We start from the raw sequence: 13,372 nt of genomic DNA, 5'->3' as shown, positions 1-13,372 counted from the left end.
GAGTGATCATTAGAACATGTGTCAAAATCAATGTTTTGTGTTCCTATGTTAACTGAGACCCACTGAAACTCTGTTCCTCTTTCCCCTCCACTAAAAGACTATGAGTGTTGATGAGCATCTACCACACTAAAAACATTATTTAAAAATAAACAAATAAATTTTGAGGATCAGCTATGTAGTTTGGGGTTTCTTTCAAATTTTAACCAGTGTAGAAGAAATTATTTTCAAGCAGAGATTTTTTTTTTTTTTTGTTACTGAAGGGTCACATTTATTCTTTTAGAAGTTAAGTGATTTTGAATAAAGGCATCTTTCTTTCTGAATATAATATTATACAAATTTTTAGATTTCATAAATGTAATTAATTAGAATAATTAGAGACATGAAAATTACTTTAAAACTTGTTTCAATCTACACAAGAACTAATTATTTTCAGCTTTTATCTATAGCACTCCCCTGTGGTCATTAGTCTTTACTCAATCTCTCTACAAGCACACCCTTTAGATGCATTGTTATCACTTCTCTTGCAATTGGAAAGGCCAGTGAACTTCTGTCAGTTGCAGAATAAAAAATAAATGAAATGCAGTAGAACATACTTCCCTTAAAAGGCAGAGTCAGCCTGTGTCTGTGATATTTCAAAGGATCTTAGGGAATTGGTGAACCTTGGCATTTCATAACACTTGCAGCTCCTACAAGAGCCAAAAAAAGAAAAAAATAGAGACAATGTTTTGTTTCCTCAGTTTCTGGTGGTTGTGGAGCAATACATCTGCTCTTATGCCATTTGTCTCAGCACTTCCTCAAACATTCAATGTTTATTATCAGTTAATTACTTTTGCCTAAAAACCCTCTAAATCTAAGAAAGTTTCTTCCTTCTTACTGAAACTTTTGTCCCCTTTTAAACTTTCTTATATATCTTACATGCCATATATATTTTTCTGTCTTCCTGTGCTATGGAAAAGATACTCACTAAATTGATTTTACAGCTATTTTGTCATTACAAGCATGAGAAAACCATATTTAATTTAATAAAAAAACCCAAAAATATGTTACTGATTGAAGCCTGTGGGAATTCCTTGTACAGAGATGAATAATCTGTATTTTAAAATTCCTGCTACAGTTCTTTCCAAAATAGGAGAAATAAAAACAGTATCCTACCTCCTAACCATATTGATCATACATCTGTCACATTTTCATACACATAACTCTTACTGTGTGGATTGTCTGTCAATTTTAGAGGTAATTTCTTTGTGTGTCCAAGCATCTGATGCAGCATCTACAGGCTTATCTATTCTATAAGCATCTTACAAGTGAGGACTTTCACACCTGCTCTAAAACCATATTTTCTTTAATATGATAGAGGCTATTTTTGCTGCCAGCACCTTTCACTTAATATCATGTTTCAGAGACCTTAATTTTGGTATCCTCTCCAGAAATATTGATGCTAATGCAAGGTACTGTGAATCTGTAGAAAGGCATATATAATAAAGCCCATAGGTATGAAAAACTAAGATTGACCAATTTAATATTTTTATAAAACATATTGTTTGCTTTGTATTCAGTTACAATTTTACTGGGAAGAATATATTGACTCATTTTTAACACATTATGTATCACATATTTTAATCCATGCAATAATCCTTGTAAATACTAAAAATGTGGAGAGAACTGGAGATAAGCAGTAAATGTCTAGAGATATTGCTCTTCTTACATGTGTCATCGGGAGTAGGCAGAGGAAAGGTCTTCAGCCCACAATTTTTCTTTTCATGCAGAAACCCAGGGTTGGAACTTTAGCTAAACATGAAAAAGCTTCATGTTTTATCAAGTTATGATCAACATTATTGCAGAAACTAGGAGTGGGGTATGGGTAGAAGCCAAAAGGTACATCTGGAAGTGTGTGATGCACAGAAAATCACATTGAGAGGTGTCATGCACCCCGAAAGGCACACTGAGGGGAGTGTGGAGACCCAACAGACACGCCCAGGGGTCCAGGGTGGTGCTGGTGGAACTGCTGATTGTGACTCACCCTGTAGGCAGCTGTGCTCTAGAAGCTTGGCTCCTCTTTTTTACAGGTGGCATCTGGCAACACCAGCAAGTCCTGTCTGTCACAGCCCCCTGGGCCATGGAGCAGCCATTGGGGTGCTGGGGAGCTGGAGGCTGCAGGAAGGACCAGTGTTCTCCAATGAGCTCTGGGACAAGGAACAGGATTTACTCTATCTAGAAGCCATCAAAAGCTTTGGGGGGAAGGCATGTGAAAACAAAGATTTTAAATGACAGTCCTTCTGTTAGGATTGTATTACACGCTAGTGCAAAATAAGACTTTCTCATTAATAAGGTCTAATTTAGAGTTTTTGCAAATTGTTTTATAATCTGATGTCAAGTTGGTGACAGTCCTCTTCTGATTATACATAATGCTGCCACTGGCACTATCTCCTGTTTTGAGTTAATTTCCCAAGTTTTGTCAATTTGTTTTCTTTAACTCTGAACAGGCAGAAGATGTAAGTGTACCATCACCAAGGTCTGATTAATCCTTTTCCCACCTGGGCCCTGGAAGTTGTCAGACACCAGAAAGTGTTGATGTGCAAGTGTTGCAGAGCATGTGAGCAATGGCTTCAAGTGCAAGAAAAGGTCAATGAGAACACCTCTGAGAGGTGAGAAACCAACTGAAGAAAGACAAACCAAAAGCTAGCAGGCTGGAAAAGGAAATGGAGCATCTGAAAAAACCCTCTAGGAAGAGTCATTGACTTTAGTTATATGGTGGAAAGGGAATTACATCAGGCCCAGAAGTAGGCAAAGGAGCAGGATTATTTACACCTTGAGAAAGTTCAAGGGAGGAAAGGGCACGCTCACTCCAACTCCTCCTCCTCCTCCTCTTCGTTCCCACTGCCTCCCTACTCACATCACCCCCAAAGCTGTTCGCTGCTGTTGGACCCTTGTTGAAGAACCCAATGGTGGGCAGACTTACATCTTTTACTAGAGAAGATAGAAACTACTGAATATTTTTGGAGTGTCTGTTCATTGCTGCACAGTGGTTTCCCTGGTTTACTATTTTTGCCAAAGTCACGTTGGCAGATTGAATTTAACTAATGAAGCTTTACAGTCATCTGAGTAATTTTTGGCCACTCTGCAAAAGATATAATAGTATGGATGTTTACTTTGTTTTCTGTAAAGCATAAGCACTATAATATGTAAAAGATGCTAGGGTGAATTGACTACGGATGAGACCATTGTTCAAGTTATTTGACCACATTACAGGGCAGAGCATCCTGCTGAAATTATATGATGCATTTTTGAAGAAGATTATCACCTATAAGCAGCAGTTAGCAGAGAATCATAATACAAAAGTCTGTTTGCAGCTAACATAATGTTGGTAACATTTTCTGAAGTTATATGGTTTTAAATTTTTACAGCTTTAATATTCCTCATTTATTACAGTGAGAATTTAGGAAGTTGGATACTCTGTTTTTTTTACAGTGTACATTTTAGGTGTAGCAGTTAGCTGTTTCTGACATGTGCACTTTCTTGGCTCTACACCAGAAGAAAATTGTTTCTAGTTGAAACAATCAACCATACTGGATTTAACGTACCTTGAGAGTTAGTTCTGAAAGTCAGTGATTTAAAGGCCATCCAGCTGTAAGATGGTGGCTTCTGTGGTGGGATGATAGAAGCATTGATACAGAAATCACTGAGAGGGAGCAGAGGAAATATGTGCAAATGGAAAAACATTTCAAACCCTACTGGCCATCCATGTTTTTTTTTTTTTCTCCTCTTGTTCAACTGATGTGCATTGTTTTGAGCTCAAACATCATGCTTTAGGACACACAAACAGATTCTGTACTAGAAGACAGAATCTGCTAGTGACTAGACTAGAAGTACAGAAGACTTGGACTTCTGTACAAGACAGAAGATGATCTGAAGAATTTCAAGATTGTAGGATTGAAATTTTTTTTCTTAATGGTAGAAGTGATAATGTTATGATCCACCAGGGTAATGTTAGGAACCCACTTGTGAGACAATGTTAGGAGCCAATTAATAAAAGACGCCTCTGCCTGTGCTAAGGTGCAAATGAGACCATATGCCAAAGTTAATAGTACAGATTTTATTCAACAGTAAATGTGAGGTACAGAGGTGGGGGGAAGAGAAAGAGAGACAGAGACAGATTAAACAGAAAGATAGTCACCACCACATGGGTTCCTGTGGCATCCCGCTGGCCCTTCTTCTGGGCTTCTCTGTAGTTTCACTGACATTACCCTTTTAATTTAATTGTTGCTTAGAAACGCTTGATGGTAATTCAGAATATTTTGACATTATTGGACATTTAAGATTTTCAGTATCAAATTCCACTCTACCTAATTGGAATGCTCTTAATTTAGATTCATTAATTATGATTTCTTCCTGCAAATCTACTGAAGCTTAACTAGACTTAGAGAGTAACTGGCATTTAAAAGTAACTGTAATTTGATTTATTTCAGTTTTGACAGATAAGTTAATGGTACTTATGTTCCTTTTGTGTGCATCAGTCTCAGAAAGCTCAATTATTCCTTAGCTCTGATGGATGTAGAGATCTTATTTATTGCATCAGTGCCATTTCTTCTTAAACCTTCTTTCTCTCTTTTAAAGGTTTAAGTTCAAGAAGCAATTGAAAACATTATGGACTCCTCTGTGTGTTTATATTGATCATCAATATTTTCTTAACTTTCTTATTTGAGGAATATCTTTTTTGCATTGTATTTTAATTTAAATTTGTATCCTTATGAGAATATCTTATTTAATTGAAATAAGAATATTCCTGTTAAGATCTAAGCATTGTTCATGCCATAATTGATCCCAGTGGATCTGTGTGCTGTGAACTCTAGTGCAAGTCCTAATGGTGCACTTAAATGAGTCTCCCAAGGGAAGGAAAGCAGGGTTATCATATGAAAAGTAAAGGTTAGATGTCTAAGCTGAATCCTCAAACAAGATATTGGTGAATAGGGGAAATCCCTACCAAAATTGCCTTTTATGAATACAGCTTAAGTGGAGAAACTTGGAAAGCACTGTAACCATGTGTTGGCTGTGTGTTGGGATGAGATCTGCATCCTGGCCGTTGCATCCTGTTGTCCCTCCTGCCTGGCTGCACGAGAGGAAGGGAATGCACAGTGGTGTGCTGCAGTAAATTCCTCAGTCCAGTTTTCTGGGAACAAGAGCTGAAGGTTGCACTCTACTCTGAGTTTAGACACAACTAGGACAATTGTCCTAACAAAAGAAAATGAAAACCTCTAAAGGATGTCTTGAAGAATAATATATGTTTTCCATGGACCCCCAAAGCAAACTAAATGCATTCACATATTTAAGTGGAAGCATATAGGTGTAGCACAGTGCCTAGGAGTAGCACTGAATGAGAAAAGATGGCTTAAATATACCTGGCACAAGTGTTAGGGTTTACAGCAATGCAAAGCAGTTTTTACTTCACAGTACAGTATCTAATACCAGTATGATGCTTTATTTTTGTTTATCAAACCTGTTCCCAACAGTCTGAAAATTACTCCTAATCTGGGGAAAACAAAATTTAATATGTGAAGAAAAAGGAACCTAGGTGTTATTTTTACAAGAAAGGGGGGAAAAAATACCTATTAATTCATACATTTATTTAATGAATTAGATAACTTAATAACATCTACAAAGAGCGAGTAAATTCTAAGAGTACCTTTATTTTCTAACATTTTAGTATCTCTGTAGATGAAGTCAACATAATCAAGGTAATCTGTTTCATCAGGTGGAGCAATTTAGTCACTAAAAGTAATGAAATTATATTGTTAGTACTTGAAAAAAAGCTGTCACTGTTTGTTCATCAGAGACGGATTTGCTACAGCCTTGGATTTCTCTGAAAGTGTCGAACTTGGACAAACTCATCATGTTTTGCTGAGTGCTCAAGCTAATCTTATCACTCTGGATGCATGGACAGAGGTATTTCTTTTGGAGTATAGGACAACCAAGCATTGTGTCCTGTAGTCCTTGATGCTGAAGAAAGAAACCAAGGAATCTGAAAACTTATTTAAAAAGGCCCTGTAGCCTCAGGGACCCACAGACTATCTTTTAGGTCTAAAAAGGTTTGAAGTTTAGAGAAACTTTGGAAAAGTTTTGAGGGGTTGCCAGGAAGAAGACTCTGCAGAAAGACAATCTCCAGCAATCAAGTTAATGAGCAGCAACCAATAAGGCTTTTTAAACTAGTTGAAAATCTGGAGAAATAGAGCAGCTTAAAGATTTCTAGATATATTCTGGGGAGAAAATCCCAGGGCATAGACAGAGACAGATATCCAGGTAGATCAATTTGTTCTGGATGATATGGATTTCAGTAGTTACTTGACAAGAATTTAATCTAACATGTGCCTATGAACTAGAGCTATGCACTCCTCTTTTAGGACTTCAAAACTATTCTAAAGAGCTGTATGGACTTCTTTATCTTAAAATAATCAATTAATCTTTATTTTAATCTTTATTTATATCTTTATTGTTTTATTTTATGCTTATGTTACAAGCTAGTTCAGGAATAAGTAATATTTATTTATTCTTGAACAAACATGGCTAAAGAGATCTTCTCTTAAAGCTATGTGGCTGATATTGTAAATTTTTCCACTGTTAGGTGTACATGTTATCAGCAAGTTATTTGGCAGGAGATATTGTAAAATATTCTGATATTTAAGCTTGTTACTGAAACAAGATGATCTGAAAGAATATCGTTGCTAAACAAAATTAATATTTTCACTCCAGATTCCCATATTTTGATGGAATATTTCACTTAAATGTTGAAACTATATTTATATGATTAATATTATTATATTTATTTATATTTATTGCTTAATAAGTATTCTTTAGACTTAAATTTTCCTCAATGGCTTCATAAAAATATTGTTTTATATTCCCAATATTGGCTAACCTCTGTTAATAAGGACAGGAAAAAAAATCAGAAATGTTATGTTTTCTTTTTTCCTGGTGCAGTTCAAACAATAGATAACACTGTGTAAGACACAGAAAAGACTTTTATGAAAAAAGAAGTATGTTCTGCCAAACAAATCACAGTGGGCACTTTAAGCAAATTTAACAAGTAGGTAGAATAAATATGGTGCTGTATGATACATATTTTATGAGACTGTAGGCTCTTACATATTTTTTCATAAATTTTTAAACCTGTGCAATTTTCCACTCCAATAATTTAAAATGAAAAATGTTTTACCTTGAGAGAAAATTAGTTAAAGGACTGAAAACCATTGTATGAATAAAGAAACTTTGCTTAAGACAAAGAAAATAGGTTTTTTAAAGTGAAAAGCCAATTTATATAGTTTTGCTAAATGCTTGAAGTAGAAAACTGTATAAGTAATTTAGAAGTGCAAATTGCCTTATGTTGGTTAGTAAATTACAGGGATGTTTTAAAAAATGCTCCCCATTGGTTACAAAACAGATTTGGGTAGAAATCCTGAAATTAGTGTTGTAGATATGACAGAGCACATCATGACTTTCACTGACCAAATAAATAAAATTCAGCTTTTCTGTGAAAAACAGGCTGAATAAGTTGGCTGGTATTCTCCAATAATGTGAAGGAGTTTTTTTTTTTTGTTTCTAACTTCTTTTACTCATTCTGGAAATCTTTTGTGATTATATTTTCTTTGAAGAAGCACATTCTATTTATTCAGAATTAATTCAGGACTGTGGCAGAAGTGGGCCAATGTCAATAATTTACTCATGCAGAAGTTTTTGTAACAAATGTGTTCTCTATGACATAATATACTATATTTCAGATTAGTTATGGAAATTCTCAGGACCCAATTAACTACAAAATGAGAAATTAAAATTGTTTCTAATTTTAGCATGGATTTGCAAAGTTTTGGTTCCTGAAACAAAACCAAAGATGTATGTTGGCCTTCTCTTGCAAGACTAGCTTTACAGTTGCTAGCAAATACAGTCTGTCCCTTTGAGACGAAATGTCAAATATTACTAGTTGTTAAGGAGCATATATCGAAGGGTCACCTTAACTCTGAAGGAAACTGTGCTTAAATATTTTACATGTATATAGATAACTAATTCCAGGGAGAATAAAAGCATCTCATCAGGACATTCATTGTAGAATTGTGGCTCACAAACTCAGTCACTGAAAGTGTCTAGGATGTTTTTAAATAGTCATGTGTGCATCAGAGTTTTAATAGGTTGTGGACTTATCTAAGGTCTAATACAATGTTGCAAACTGCACTCATTCATGAAACCTGATTTTTCGTATAGTATAAGAGGTCCATACCAAATCCCTTTTCTGCATTGTGGTTTATAATAAGAAAACCTTGGGAACTACTGCTTGAACACAGGTATTAAGGTATAAAAGTAATATATTTTGTTGCTGAGATAAAAAGAAATACTGTGTGAAAAGGGTTAGTTATTCATCGATTCCTCAAAATAAGTAGTGTTTAATAAAATAATAACGTTAGGAAAGAAGAAAAAAATATTCCAGAGAAAATAATTATTGTGCCAAGATTGTGAGCATCCTAACTCTGGAAGTTGATTTTTGTTTATTATTTATGTTGTCACAATGTTCAGGAGTTCTTGCTATTGACATGTGGCTTTCATGCCTAACAGTAGAGGAGCAGAGCTTCACAGGGTTTGTAATGAAGCATTTTTTAAGTGTTAGTGTGTGAAAATAGGGAGTACAGAGGACATGGAATCAATCAGTAGAGGTTCACTGTGCAAATAATTGTCAGTACAATCCAGACTAAGTTTTTGTAGGTGTTACAAAATGGGATGTTTAAGTAGAATTAAAGAGAGGATAATTGGTTGGTTAGAGCAGTAGGACAGAAAGCACAAAAATGTTTGTTAGAAAATTTGGAATCATAAAGTGTCTATGTTGGAGCGAGCATTATGGAATCATCTCATCCAATCCTCTCTTCAAAGCAAATTGCAAAGCAAGTAAAAAAGTAATTGGTAGGTTCTAGAAGTTGAGGAAATTTTGAATGAATTTTGGACTGACTTAAAAGGTGTTGGTTGCCATTAAAAAGATCCTGAAGGGTCTGTCAGAGTAAAGACCATAATGTATGTTCAGAGTGGATGGTGTCCATGGTGAATGGATATGAAGGAGTAGGTACAGGACCAAGCCAGCTAGCAAATGCTGGGTACCAGAGCAGTTTGAAAGGATAGGAGAGTATTCATCTGGTTTGTCAGCACCAGAAAATTGTGTGCTGCAGTTTTTGAGACAAAACATGAAGCCTGGCTGAGAATGTAGCCTGGGTAGGTGGATGGGGAGAGCCACACAGGGAGTGACACTGAGGTGATGCTTCACAGAAAGGTCTCAGCCAGTGCTGCTGGTTAAAATATAGTCTGGGATCAGCAGAGTGACTTTGCAAACAGTGTCTGGGAAAAGACTAGGAGTTATTGAAGGGTTTGTAAGAGCATTGCTCAGTCAATTTCACATTTAGCTAATGACTAGACCACTGTGAGAAGGTCACAGAGGCAGAGAATAAGATTTCAGGTCAGAGGAGACACACAGATCCTGGAGTTTTGTCCTAAATATGGTGTCTATTTTGTGGTGATGAATGGGACTGTAAGAGACACTGTGCTAACACAGGATCTAGTTATAAATTAGCAAGATTAAAATTTGCCTCTTCTTTATGTTGTTCCATTCTGAAAAATGGTCATATAAGCTCTATTTTTGCAAGGCATTGAGTTCCTATGTATTTTCACATAAATACTTCCATGCTTTCCACGTCAACCTTTTTTTCCCCTTGTGAAATAGGGTTTTTAGCTCTAAAATGATGCCAGACTTATTTCATTAAAGACATCCATCATACAGTAAGATACTGCAATAAATATCCAAGATACATACAGCCTGCTGTTTATTCTATTACTAAATATTCAGTACAGATCATCTGAGCATACACGTTAAGTGTCACTATTTAAATAAGAAACAAACAAAAAAGTGTTTTGGAAGGTCCTTTAACAGATATTAGGGCAGGTTCAACATTGAAAATATGCTGCACTACTTAGTGTATGATCGAAAGGCATTTGGGGACCTTTCAACCTTCTATGGATTTTTTGGTACTTTGAAAAGTACTAAAACATTTTAAAGCCTTGGTTTAGGTAACCATATATGACTCACAATATCAACAAAGATAAAATGTTTTCAGAAGAACAAACTATTTTTGGATGACCCTGGAATGATGTTGTGGTGATAAAAGAAGTTGAAAAAGAAGATTAGACCATTTCAGCAAAAAATACATTTTAAAAAAATATTATCAGTTTTGTTGTGCCAGTGGTCATTAAATTACGTCATTGAATGTTAGGATGCAAATAGTAAGTGGAATCTGGACTGTTCCAGAAGGCATTTTAGTAAGCTCTAGTTGTCACTGTTTGCCATTTTTCTTTTGAGCATCGTTTATCTAAGGGTCCTTTACCTAAGAATTAAAACTCTTTTATGCCTTATTATCACTAGAAAATTGTCTACCTTGTTATTTTTCACCAAGTGCCCTGCCCTGTATAGAATCTTAAATGTATTTGTTTAATGCAAACAGAACAGGGTAGCCTGAATCATTAATTAGTAACATGAGTAATTTAGCCAGTTACCTAATAAAAGAGTCTAATGGCACAGTCATTCACTTAGGAGAAGAAAATTACACTGACAAAAGCAAAAATTCAGTTGCCTATTAAACAGTGATATAATCTAATGAAAGATGATACTTAAATGTGAAAATATGCAAAACCATTAACTGGTTTTCTCAGTACTTGGTTCTCTTGTGTGTTCACTCATGCATTTACTTTCTTGTGTTTATGATTTGCTTGGATTTTTGTTTGTTTCATCTTATAGCCTTTCTACATGAAAGTATTTTCATTGAACTGGATAGTGAGAGTGAACAGTGATTTGACAAATTAAACTACTTCTCTAAATATAATACTTTTGCTATTTCCATCCAGAGCTGGTAATTTCAGTGTTCACATTAGCAGCTATCACACTATTCTATGCAGCTGCCTCCTTGGGTCTCCAATCATCCACTTGAATTCTACTGCATTGTGGTAAACCCAGTAGATTTTAAGTTTAGGATAGGTATGAAATATTTGTAGATAATATTAACTAACACAGTAGGAGCAAAGGAGAAACAGATATTAATTTCTCTTAATATATAGTATTGTGCTAAATTAATCTTGTCAGCATTACTGACAAGACCTTTCATTTTCTGATCATTATAAAGTCCTTTTTTTTCTTACAAATCCTGTGTTTATTTCTGGCTCAAAATTGAAAAGGAAGTTCAAATGCTGTGTCTATCCTGTTTTACACATGACCAGCTGATGATGATGTTTAATTGGTTACTTCATAAAATTTGAACAGGCATGATTACATCAAATGCGTAGATTCCCTTATTCCACTGTTTTCTCTTAGTGGGGGATGTCAAAATTTTGTTCAAGTTATTTTATCTCTAAATTACTATAAAAAGGAATTGAGCATGGCTTTTTCCAAAGTAAAAAGAGCTTAAATTAAATATCTTGAGTTATACTCCTGTGTATATTCTTACTCTCCATTTTTTCTCAGCTGACAGATTGAACCTGGAGATGTATTTGTAGGTGAATGACAGATCAGTAGGCATCTTTCTGCAACATACTCGGTCAATGTATTTTGCACGGAAAGTTTATTTATTAGGGTTGTAAGTGTGAAAAAGATGGAAAAAATTTAAAATATATGAAATCACTGATGTCTCAAGTCAAGCTTTTAGAGGAAAAGAAGTAGGAAATATTAAGTCTGCTAATCTTTTTCTTCCATACATTTGACGTGACCTGACCTCAGTTCTGTGGTCCAAGTTTTGTTAATCAGAAATAAGATTCACAACTTATTACGACACAGAAAATAAATATTTTAATTCCTTTATCTATGGTGATTTTAAATATTATCATTTTTTTGGTACCTGTATTTATTAACCTATTTAAATTGCTGGTTTTGAGTTACCAGAGTGGTTGTTATCAGATCTCTCCCTTTTCTGTTTTCAAAAAGAAATATTTATTTGAAAAGTTGTAGAGATCAATTTAACATCTGGCAATTGTTGTCCATTTGAAAATGCAAACAGAATTTACTTAGTGACCTGCTTATGAAAGCAGCAAAACACCATCTGCAGAGTGCAAAATATTTGATCTTTTATCCGCAGCAAGTTACATCAGACACATGGATTCTTTACAGTCCTCGAAATGAAGAAAGGAAAAACATTTGAAGAAGATCTTCTTTTTAAGTCTGGGATTTTGCTAAAGTGGAAAATGGAGTGATTGTTTGTAACCTTCAGTAAATATTGTATTGATTTGCTGTTTTGTTTACATAATAAACCAGATGTATCATGGCAATCTTTTATTTTTATTCTTCTATTGTGTTGTTTCTTACTACTGCAATTAGTTTATTGTGCTCAAAAAATATAATTACTGATAAAGAGATGCAATAAAAGGTCACTATTGAACTGTGATTATGTCCTTACAGTCCACAGAAACACTAATGTGAAAGGAAAGATACATTATAACTCTTACCTTGCTGAAAAGTGCCAATGGTTACACACTTTCCACCACTGAAGTATGATTTTTACAGTATATTATGGGGATTGACTTACCCATACAGCAGAAATGAGGTCAGTTGAGGTTTGGAAAGCATCAATGACCAGTTTATGAGAAAAATATGTGATATTGCAGAAACGAACCCATGTGGTGCACAAAGTCTTAGATTGGTGTTGTTTAGATCTGCTCCGGTGCCTTCTGTCTTGAAAACACAGTACTGAAGGAATGGGTGGTATGGACTGAATACTGATGAGTGAGTAATTATAAGAGAATTATTATAACATTTTGGTTCATGTGCTAAAGGAATAACCAAAATCATTAAGCTTAGAAGATCTCCATGAAACTGATTCCTCTCCATGTTTCAAAAAGCCCAAGCTAAAAGCAATGCAGAAAGATGCCAAGAGAGACTGCTGGATCCCAGTCAAATAGTTTATTTGGATTCCATTCAATTACAGCAAAGCCCAAATAAGCCAGACGAAATCTGTGCACAGATATTTGCTAAACACCATTATTTCAGTGTTCAGTCAGAAATAGCTTACTGAAAGATATATCTATAAGCCTAATAGGTAGATCTATCTGTAAAATAGACTATAAAGCAGGGAAAAAAAGCTTGCTCAGAGGACTAGATGAAAACTGGATATCTAGATTTTTCTTTTTGCACAGTCTGCAATTAAATTATGTGTATATACATTCATAGTATTACATGACATTAATACTTCTAAAATTAGAAGGTGGTAAGCTCTAAGACTGGATAACTAGTTATCCGATAGAGAAAATTGATGAACACAATGACAGTTTGCCAATACAATGTTGGGATGTATGTGGAAAAACAGAGATAATA

The 13,372-nt window shown here is 34.9% G+C and overlaps 1 long non-coding RNA gene across 1 annotated transcript; it reads left to right on the top strand.

Annotated features, from left to right (window-relative positions):
• Positions 1 to 2,078: 2,078 nt before the first annotated feature.
• On the top strand, positions 2,079 to 12,263 carry LOC146438258 (uncharacterized). The gene is made up of 3 exons (XR_014852040.1): positions 2,079 to 2,245; positions 2,488 to 2,645; positions 12,141 to 12,263. It is a non-coding gene; the product is annotated as an uncharacterized LOC146438258 (long non-coding RNA).
• The last annotated feature ends 1,109 nt before the right edge of the window (positions 12,264 to 13,372 follow it).

The sequence above is a fragment of the Lichenostomus cassidix genome, chromosome 4 (genome assembly GCF_008360975.1).
Source record: "Lichenostomus cassidix isolate B80296 chromosome 4, HeHo_3.0, whole genome shotgun sequence".
NCBI classification, from domain to species: Eukaryota; Metazoa; Chordata; class Aves; order Passeriformes; family Meliphagidae; genus Lichenostomus; species Lichenostomus cassidix.
The sequence above is the reverse complement of the archived record's forward strand: the minus strand, read 5'-3'. Positions and strand labels throughout refer to the sequence as shown.